This window comes from Cebus imitator, unplaced genomic scaffold (genome assembly GCF_001604975.1).
Source record: "Cebus imitator isolate Cc_AM_T3 unplaced genomic scaffold, Cebus_imitator-1.0 Scaffold42, whole genome shotgun sequence".
Taxonomy (NCBI): domain Eukaryota; kingdom Metazoa; phylum Chordata; class Mammalia; order Primates; family Cebidae; genus Cebus; species Cebus imitator.
In genome coordinates this window covers 16,744,623-16,754,980 of record NW_016107357.1, presented here as the reverse complement: position 1 = coordinate 16,754,980, position 10,358 = coordinate 16,744,623, and the positions used below count along the sequence as shown (strand labels likewise).

General features: G+C 43.4%; 1 pseudogene; it reads left to right on the top strand.

Moving 5' to 3' along the window:
- The first annotated feature begins 1,085 nt into the window (after nt 1-1,085).
- Nucleotides 1,086-2,078, top strand: LOC108302854 (annotated as a pseudogene).
- Nucleotides 2,079-10,358: the final 8,280 nt, after the last annotated feature.

The following is a 10,358-nucleotide window of genomic DNA, read 5'->3' as shown; positions in this document are numbered from 1 at the left end:
CAAATAAATAAAATAAAAAGGACCGCCAAGAACATCAGACTTTAAAACATCATTAAAACAGTATCTGAAAATTGGGGAGAAGATACTTCCAAATAATTATAATCTATGAAATAATTAGACATTTTCTCTCTGTTTTCTGATTGTTTTGTAACCTGGTGGCAATGCTGACTGGTGAAAATATTCCTAAGAAATAGCCAGATGACATCATTGGATACGAGAATAGAAAGTGAATCCCTGGAATCATGGGAAAAAGGAGACACATAAAATGGCCTTTTTCATTCTTGGGGACTAGAATGATTCTCTCATATTACTTTACTATGGTGGCTCATCCTGCTCCTGTGGGTGACTGTGGACAATCACAAACAAGAATTCCACTGGGATTCCAACCTTGAGAAATATTAGGTAAGAGGCACTTTTAGTGCCTTGCGGATTATATTCTAAGCTTGTTTTTTTCCAGAAAAAGAGCACAACATGTTTAAATACAATTCTAAATGCAAGGCCATCCTGCTCAAGTAGAAGAAAGAGATCCTTGAAAAGGTTGTGTATCTATGAGAGATCATCAAAAGTCCCTAAATGGAATGGGCTTATAACTTGGAGAAAATCCACACAGAGACAATGGATCACTCAGCAAGGCTAGTTTACTTCCTGCAGGAAGGGTGCAACTCACCGGCAGTCTTGCCACAAGAGCACACCTGAACAAGGGAGACAGGGACATTTGTAACTTTCATAACCTGATGCAATTGCCTACTGCTGTGTCCAGTTTCCATTGGCTGGAACTGGACCTCACATTCTATGCTTGACCTGATTGGCTAAAAACTTGGACATTTTCTAAAGAGGTAAAAGCAGAGGAGAACAAAGAAAAAGAGGAAGTAACTTGAGGAATGCTAAGAGAAGCGGTAACATTTCCAAATAAGGAAGGGGAATAAGTTACGACCTAAGACTTGCCTGGGCTTGTCCAGGCATGTCAGGGCAACTTTAGGTTAAAGTGTAAGAAATAAGAACATGGGATGCATTTATTTCTTTATTATGACTAATAGTTACTTTAAGATTATTAGCAAAAACGCTTTCCGTGCTACCTGCCGAGGGCTCCATGTGGCATTGTTCTGGATTCCCGTAACTTAAAGGGAAACTTTCACCATGTCCAGAGCCCTTGATGTCCTGCAAATGAAGGAGGAGGATGTCCTTAAGTTCCTGGCAGCAGGAACCCATTTAGGTGGCACCAACCTTGACTTCCAGATGGGACAGTATATCTTTAAAAGGAAAAGTGATGGCACCTACATCATGAATCTGAAGAGGACCTGGGAGAAGCTTCTACTGGCAGCTCGTGCCATTGTTGCCATTGAAAACCCTGCTGATGTCAGTGTTATATCCTCCAGGAATACTGACCAGAGGGCCATGCTGAAGTTTGCTCCTGCCACGGGAGCCACTCCAATTGCTGGCTGCTTCACTCTTGGAAACTTCACCACCCAGATCCAGGCAGCCTTCCGGGAGCCATGGCTGCTTGTGGTTACTGACCCAAGGGCTGACCACTAGCCTCTCACGGAGGCGTCTTATGTTAACCTACCTACCATTGCTCTGCGTAACACAGATTCTCCTGTGCGCTATGTGGACATTGCCATCCCATGCAACAACAAGGGAGCTCGCTTGCTTGGTTTGATGTTGTGGATGCTGGCCTGGGAAGTTCTGCACATGCGTGGCACCATTTCCTGTGAACACTTGTGAGAGGTCATGCCTGATCTCTACTTCTACAGAGATCCTGAAGAGATTGAAAGAGCAGGCTGCAGAAAAGGCTGTGACCAAGGAGGAATTTCAGGGTGGATGGACTGCTGCAGCTCCTGACTTCACTGCCACTCAGCCTGAGGCTACACACTGGTCTGAGGCATGCAGGTTCCCTCCGTGCCTATGCAGCAGTTCCTACTGAAGACTGGAGCGCTCAGCCTGCCACGGAAGCCTGGTCTGCAGCTCCCACTGCTCAGGCCATTGGATGGGTAGGAGCAACCACTGAATGGTCTTAAGCTGTTCTTGTGTGGGCTCTTAAACAACATATAAGATTCATGGAAAATAAACATCGAGTTTCTTAAAAAAAGAAAAAAAGATTATTAGCAAAAGCTTTAAAGTAAATTAACCTTTGAAGAAACTGTTATTTGTAATGAACTAAGAGGAAAGCTTTGAAGAGGAACCTTTAATTTATTTCCTACAGGAACAATGGAAATTATATAAAATAAAACCAGCAAGCAGGTGATTCTGTTAAGGCCAAATGGAATCCAAATCTGAGTCCAGATGTGGACAAGTAAGAGAGCATAACACAGGAGTCAGGATCTTAGCCCACTGAGGCTGCACAATAAAAAATAGACTCTCTGGCAGGTGGGTGGGGAAAGGGGACAGCAAGGCAAAGGAGGCAGAGAACCAGCAGCAGTGCAAGGCACAAACAACACATCCGACTATAATCCATTTACATGCTCAACTGAACTCACAAAAAAGCAGCTGAATGTAGAGAAACTAATTAGGACTCCCAATGACTTGGGGTACAGACGGACAGGAGGGAAGAACTTAGTAGCAGCATAGAACCACTCACTGACCACCATGACCAGCTGGGCTCTGCAGTCAACCTTTCCCTATCTGCTGTCACGACCTCTATGACCTTGGTCTTTTCTGCTTCCTGTGATGTTCATGGTATTTGCTGTCACTGTGACTTACCCTGGACCCTATGTGGAATGGTGTAGATAAGGCGAATGAGTAGAGGTCAGGTGGTCCCAATGTACCTCACAATTCTGTGGTTATGTGAAGGCCTTTTTTTTTTTTTTTTTGCTTTGTAGAAGTGACAAGGGAGGTGGAAATTATTTCTAGTTGTTCCAATTATTTAGATTCCTCGTCACATCATATATTAACTTCTAGCATATCATGTTTGTTATATAAAAGATTTTATCTTTATCCAAACTATCTCACCATGTAAACTCCTTTAGAAACAGAGTTAATTCTAACTCATTCAAGTTTATCAGCTTTAATGCTCTTAAGTGAAAATACTTGAGAGTGACACAGCTGAGCAAATATTAAAGAAAAACAAGGAATACTTAAGGTAGAATAACTCAGAACAAGCCGGAGGCCAGATAATGTCTTTGATTTTTAACAACTTTTAATCCTTATTAATTGTCTAAAAGACAAGGGGAAGAAATCCCCTCAGTAAAATTCAGAAATCCAATCACCAAGCAAAAATTCCCCTATAACTAAGTGACAGATGGAAATCCAGTTTTAAGAAACTGCCATGGTCAGTTGTTAACACACCATCTACAAACACAGTTGTTTAAACACAACAGATTGCCATTACTCAGCAGGTTCATTAATCACAATTCAGCTTGCTATTAGGAGAGAAAATTACTGGTGTTATTGAATTTCCATCCCATTACCTTGACTTATATTTAGAGCCATTCATCAACGATTTCCTCCTTCATAAGAAGTCACAAGTAAACCAAGCCATACAGTCACGGAAGGAACACAATACACTTGACGATATCTTGAAAATGTAAATGCTTAGTGCAATTTTGTTAATTCACAAAGTTTCTTCAGTATTAGGGCAGTCTATTCAAGGTCATTCTCAAGCCTTTGCTTTAGAATCCATTAGCTATAGACATTTCAAGTACTGCCTGGGGCATACTCCTGCAGTAACAGTTTCCAGTAAGGGGCTTCACCAGTCTGAGGAGTCTGTTACTCCCTCAGTCTTTTTCATAGTCCCCAAATACACATCTGTTTAAAAACTGTAATCCTTTGCTTTAATGGAAGACTGCCAGTTTCATTTTACTGCATTCTCCAGGGATATTCCTTTCTAACAAAGCCACTTCCCAGCTCTCCACAGGAAATGTTCAGGAGCCCCACATTCAGGATTGGTTCTGAGATATTATCTTCTAAGATAAATTGAGATAGTAAACAATATTATCTAGTCAATCAACAAGTATTTACTGACCACTGTTCTTAGAAACAGTAGCCACTAAAGAGAATACAGTACAAAAAGATAGAGTCCACTAAAACTTCGCACTCCAGACGGGCTATAATACACATACACGGTACACAGAAAAGCCAGCTCTAATACAGAGTGGCAGATTGTTAGTGCTACGTGAATACTGTGTGTAGGAACTCCACAGGACTCTGGTGATTCACTCTGGACTGCAGAGATGAGATGATTAGCCATCCTTCCACAGAAGAGGGGAACATGGAGCAGGAAGGAGAGGAAGGGAAACACAGAAATAGATAAGGGGAATCTTTTCTATTTGAGAGTAAAACAGAGTCAATCTGTAATCAATGTAATTTTTGTTGTTTTTTTTTCTGTTCTTCTGGCTTCTCAACATAAATCTGTTTTTGTACACAGTGTCAGTGTGACTACATTTCCAATACAAATAAAGTTAATCTTCATTGAAACGCTCTTTGAAGAAGCTTCGTCGTCTGGGGTAAATACCCGGGATTTGTCGTCTTGCACCAAGAAGGTTTAAGACAGGGACACACATGAAGAGTTTAGGAGCAGAGGTGTAATAGGCAAGAGAAAGAGAAAGGAGTGGGTCAGGTGTGGTGGCTTACACCTGTAATCCCAGAACTTTGGGAGGCCGAGGAAGGAGGATGACCTGAGGTCAGGAGTTCAAGCCTAGCCTGGCCAACTTGGTGAAACCCCATCTCTACTAAAAATACAAAAATTAGCCAGCTGTGGTTGTGCATACCTATAATCCCAGCTGCTTGGGAGGCTGAGGCAGGAGAATCACTTGAGCCCAGGAGGCAGAGGTTACAGTGAGCCAAGATTGTGCCACTGCACTCCAGCCTGGGCAATGGGTTGGTTTATACCTCCAGCTCATGATGTACAGAAATACCTTTAGGCTGAAATTAAATATGTGAGGAGGCAGCTTGAGGCTAAACCTAATAGGCTTTAGTGGCCCAACTAGAAACAAAAACTAAGAACCCATGACTGTATTCTCTCACTTGGACACCGCTGTGACCCACTCTCATAATTGATCTAGGCCGAATCAATGGTATCATTGCTTACAATGAGGAGGTTTTGGTGATTGACATAGCTAGCCCTGATCCATTTCAGATGAATAAATATAAGGGGCTCATGAATTCTTCCATCCAAAAATGCTGTCAGTTTTCCTGTACCTCACTTCTGGGTAATTAGGTTCATCTAACCTAGGTAGTGGTAGTAAATCATAATTTATATAAGCTACAATAGGCATACTATTGCCTTAGCCTCCCGAATAGCTGGGATTACGGACATGCACTGCCATGCCCGGCTAATTTTGTATTTTTAGTAGAGATGGGGTTTCTCCATGTTGGTCAGGCTGGTCTGGAAGTCCCCACCTCAGGTGATCCACCCAACTCAGCCTCCCAAAGTGCTGGGATTACAGGCATGAGCCACCATGCCTGGCCCCATCTCCCTTTTTAAGAACAGATTTTGCATATTTTGGTGGACCCTCAGCCAGAGTCTCTTCAAACTTGGTTTCTTTGGGTTTATCTTCATTAACTTCACATTTTTCACTTGCAAACACTTATACTATCAGTACCCTTGAAACACTCAGTTTCAAAAAGATGTAAAGATTAGGCTGTAAGCAAATGGTCCTCATTAGCTGTCTTGCCCACATTTAAAATATTTCCAATAATTTACATTCTGTAAGAAACGAATCTGAATTGTGGTCCTTTAGAAACTTGATAACGTTCTCCTCGGGCAGCTGCTTACTGAACAGCTGCTCCAGGGTTCACGCCTGCAGTGGGACGCCGCTGCCATCATCCCCCACTGCCTGTGCCCCACTGAGCCAGCCCGCTGCAGTTCCCACAGACGTCTTGATTAGCATGTGTCAGGAGACTGGCTGATGCGGTGAGCTGAGATCGCATCGTTGCACTCCAGCCTGGGCAACAAGAGCGAAACTCCATCTCAATTAATCAATCAATCAATAAAATAGGGAAATAAACAGAAGTGAACAACATCTCTCCTTTTTGGGAGATGGGAGACGTTGTTGACTGCTGGTATACAGGAACTCTACCAGACGGAACTGTTTTTGATACTAACATTCAAACAAGTTCGAAGAAGAAAAATGCCAAGCCTTTAAGTTTTAAGGTTGGAGTGGGCAAAGTTATCACAGGAGGGGATGGAGCACTCTTGACTGGGTAAAGGGGAAAAGCCTCAACTGAAGAGTGAAGCGGAACAGGCTTACAGAAAGAAAGGGCAGCCTGCTGCCAAAACTCCACCGATTGCAAAGCTGTTTTCTGAAGTGGAATGAGTGGATCCTGATTGAAACAGCAGTGCTTCAGCTCTAAGGACATCAGCAACAATGATAAAACTTGGCCTTGAAGAAACTTATGTAACTAACTAGAGCTTGTTACTATTGGAAGGGAAGAGTCACCTGGACAATTCAGAGTTAAAACTTGTTTAACCTGATCCCAACTTTTGAGAAATGTAATCTCTTATAAATCCCTGAAGTCTAAAATGTTTTACACTACAACTATGTAAAATACTGGTCAAGGAGAACTTTTTCCTTTTACTTAATGCTGTAAACTAAATGACTGAATAAAAACATATCCACTGGGGGCGGGGGAGACAATGGAAAGACATTTGTGAGAATTTAATGACTGTGTGAATACAAGCTGAGGTAAAAGAAGTGAATTCGAATGGAGTACTCAGTAAAAACTCAACCTCCTGTAGGAGACATCTGTTGCCTTTGCCTGACCAGCAACCCTTTCCGCTCTATTAAAAATAGAAAGCTGTTTGAAGCCAGCCTGGCCAACATGGTGAAACCCTATCTCTACTAAAAATACAAAAATTAGCCAGGCGTGGTGATACACATCTGTAATTCCAGTTACTCTGGAGGCTGAGGCATGAGAATCGCTTGAATTTGGGAGGCGGACGTTGCAGTGAGACCACGTCACTGTACTCCAGCCTGGGGGACAGAGTGAGACTCCGTCTCAAAAAAAAAAAAAAGAAAGAAAAAGAAAGTAGTGGTTTGTGTAACTACCCCTGGCTCATTTCTTGTGGTCTGTAGGACTGTGAATCAAGATGCTCACTTTCTACCCCCAAGCTAAACTCTAGAAGGAATGTGAATTTTGACAGGAGGAACACAAGACTTTTAAAAGTGATAGGAATTGATAAGTATAATGGCAATGCCCTAGAAGAGACTGTTCAGTCATTAGTTGTATTCTTTAAAGTCCCTGAGTTCTGTCCCGATGGTCTTGCCTTTCTAGAGGTGCATGGTGAAATCTGCGTCAGTACCATAAGGAATTTGACATGTTTTTCATTTGCTATTAAATTAGGAGTAGGCTGCAGTGGGCGGATCATGAGGTCAGGAATTCGAGAACAGCCTCACCATTTTTAGTAGAGATGGTGAAACCCTGTCTCTACTAAAAGTACAAAAAATTAGCTGGGCATGGTGGTATGCGCCTGTAATCCCAGCTACTAGGGAGACTGAGGCAGGAGAATCGCTTGAACCCAGGAAATGGAGGTTGTAGTAAGCCGAGATCATGCCACTGCACTCCAGCCTGGGCGACAGAGCGAGACTCTGTCTCAAAAACAGAAATTAGCTAGAGCTGATTTTTGTGGCATACAATCAAATGGATTTAGTGTATGCACTTTCTTCTGTTTCAACTTCCAACCACAGTATTAGAGATGGAAAGACTGACCTTCATCTGCAGGAAGCATGGGGGATAGCACATCCCTGGGGTCTCTCACAATGCTGGTTTCAGAGTAGTTGATTTTAGGGAAAGCAGAGGTAAATCAGCCAGAATGAGAGAACAAAGAGGAGGGCTGTCTGACCACAAAGGAACAATCCCCTCATACCACTCATAATAATGCACACTAAAACAGATCATGACAGACACCACTCTAAGTGAATTTTGGTACACTGGTACACCCATATCTCATGACGAACAGCTGCTGTTTCCAGTTTCACTCACCAAGAAAAATCTCACTTGTTCCTAGAAGTTATGTGTCAGGCTTCTGAGCTGAAAACAAAAGCAAATGAGGAGGTTTGTTGCTGCGACTTTCTGGATTACGTAACTAAGAGGACAAAAGCTACCTGAGCCCTTTCTGCATTAGAGTTCCCTATCCACTTTGTCTCTCTCTCTCTCTCTCTTTTTACTCCACCCCCGAACCCACTTTCTTCCTTTGTTCTTTACTAACGAATATTTCAAGCCTGTCGAAGGCCATGAATTCTGCCTTTGATATCCAGGCACCAGTCCTTAAAGAACCTGAGATTTTGTAATAGGAAAATTTATAACCCACAATTAAAAAAAAAAGTTTTGCATAACAAAATCCCAGGAAGTATGTGTTACTAACATCAAATACAGCACAGACAAGGACTCTTTTAAAAAGCCTACCAGACTTGATCAAATGTTTCTCCTACAAAAGCACATTTATATGAGGGGAAGAAGGGTATGAGCAGATAGGAAGTCTAGGTTTGGCAGAGAAAAGACGTGAAAAAGTAGCTGGAAAAATCAAGCAACAAGTTTTTTGTTTTTAAGCTAGGGAAGATCTGGACAGTCTGGAGACAGAGGGAAAGAGTTGCTAGACAGGAAAAGGACAGGCAGGGCTGGCTTCATGAACATGTGGCCTGTGCAGTCACCCACCCCAGGGTCCTGCATTTGGTTCAATGCTCTGCTGGTTCTGAAAGGTACAAACACTATGTGGTAGGCTCACTTATGACCCTCTTTTTTTAAATTTTTTTATTTTTGAGATGGAGTCTCACTCTGTCACCCAGGCTGGAGTGTAGTGGCACGATGTTGGTTCACTGCAACCTCTCTGCCTCCCGGGTTCAAGCAATTCTCCTGCTTCAGCCTCCCGAGTAGCTGGGATTACAGGCGCCTGGCACCACACCTGGCTAATTTTTGTGTTTTTAGTAGAGACAGAGGTTTCACTATGTTGGCCAGGCTGGTCTTGAATTGCTGACCTCAGATGACCCACTTGCCTCAGTCTCCCAAAGTGCTGGGATTACTTGCCTGGCATGAGCCTCTATTTATAGATCCTCATCCTAGCCGGGTGCGGTGGCTCACACCTGTAATCCCAGCAGTTTGGGAGGCTGAGGTGGGCAGATCACCTGAGGTCAGGAGTTCAAGACCAGCCTGACCAATATGGTGAAACCCCATCTTAAAAAAATAAATAAATAAAAAATAAAAAATAAAAATAAAAAAATATAGATCCTCATCCTAATCTCTGGAACCTGTAAATATGTTATTCTGTAGGCTAAAGGGACTTTGCATGTGTGATTAAGTTAAGGATTTTGAGATAGGATTGTCTGGGTGAGCCCAGTGTAATCACAAGTGTCCTTATACAAGAAAGAAGAGTTAGGGTCACAAAGAGAAGGCATGTGACAAGGGAAGCAGAGGGAGTGAAGAAGATGTGACTATAATGTGAGGTCATGAGGCCATGAATGCAGGTGGCCTTTGGAAGCTGGACAGGGTAAGGAAACACATTGTCCCCTAGAACCTCCAAAAGGAACACAGCCCTACAGGTCCATTTTTGGACTTCTGATCTCCAGAACTATAAGATAATGAATTTCTTTTGTTGTAAGCAATTAAATTTGTGATAAGTTGTTACAGCATCCATGAGAAACTAATACATGCTACATAAACACAAGGGGAATGTATTACTCGTTTTGTAGACATCAAAGACATTCATAAAACTAATAGCAGTTACCATTTATTCAGTACTTCGCACGGGGTAGGCACTATACTCAGCTCTTTCTGTATCTAATCTTATGTAGTCCTAGAACAAGATATGAGGTTGGAAGTAAGGCCCGATAACTAACTAGAATGTTTTAGAGTTGGGATCTGAGCCCAGTCTGTGTCACGCTAAGTTTTTCTGTGAGTTTTACCCCATCCCTGTATTTCATCATACACCTTTGGGCTTGTCTTCACGCTTTAGCATGCATTATACTTGCACGTGTCAACCTAGCAGTCGGGCTGGAGCGGGGCAGGAGCTGGCATCCCTATCTAGGGTGCCTGAAGTTAAAAAGGAGCCCCAGCCACCTCTACAAGTCACAGGTGGCTTACATAGGCACCCACGGTAGATGGGAAGCTACTGAAAACTGAATGAGACAAAGAATACGCCTCGGACCGAAAGCGTAATATCCTGCACCGTTTGTTCAGGGAGCGACGCAGAGAGGTCCCAAGCCTCGTTCCCAGAGAAGAGAGCGCCCAGCCTTGTTCGCCCGCACCTCCCGGTGTTTTGGAGGCCCGCGTGGTCCCGCCTCATTGGCCGCAGTGGAGCCCAAGGCCCCGGGGAGGCGGGACGGCCTTCGCAGTTGTAGTTCCCGAGTTCTCAGGTTCACCGGCTTCGCCTTCCGGCCGCGGCGCCCAGGCGGCCGCCCGGGACCACAACTCCCACAAGGCCCCGCGCT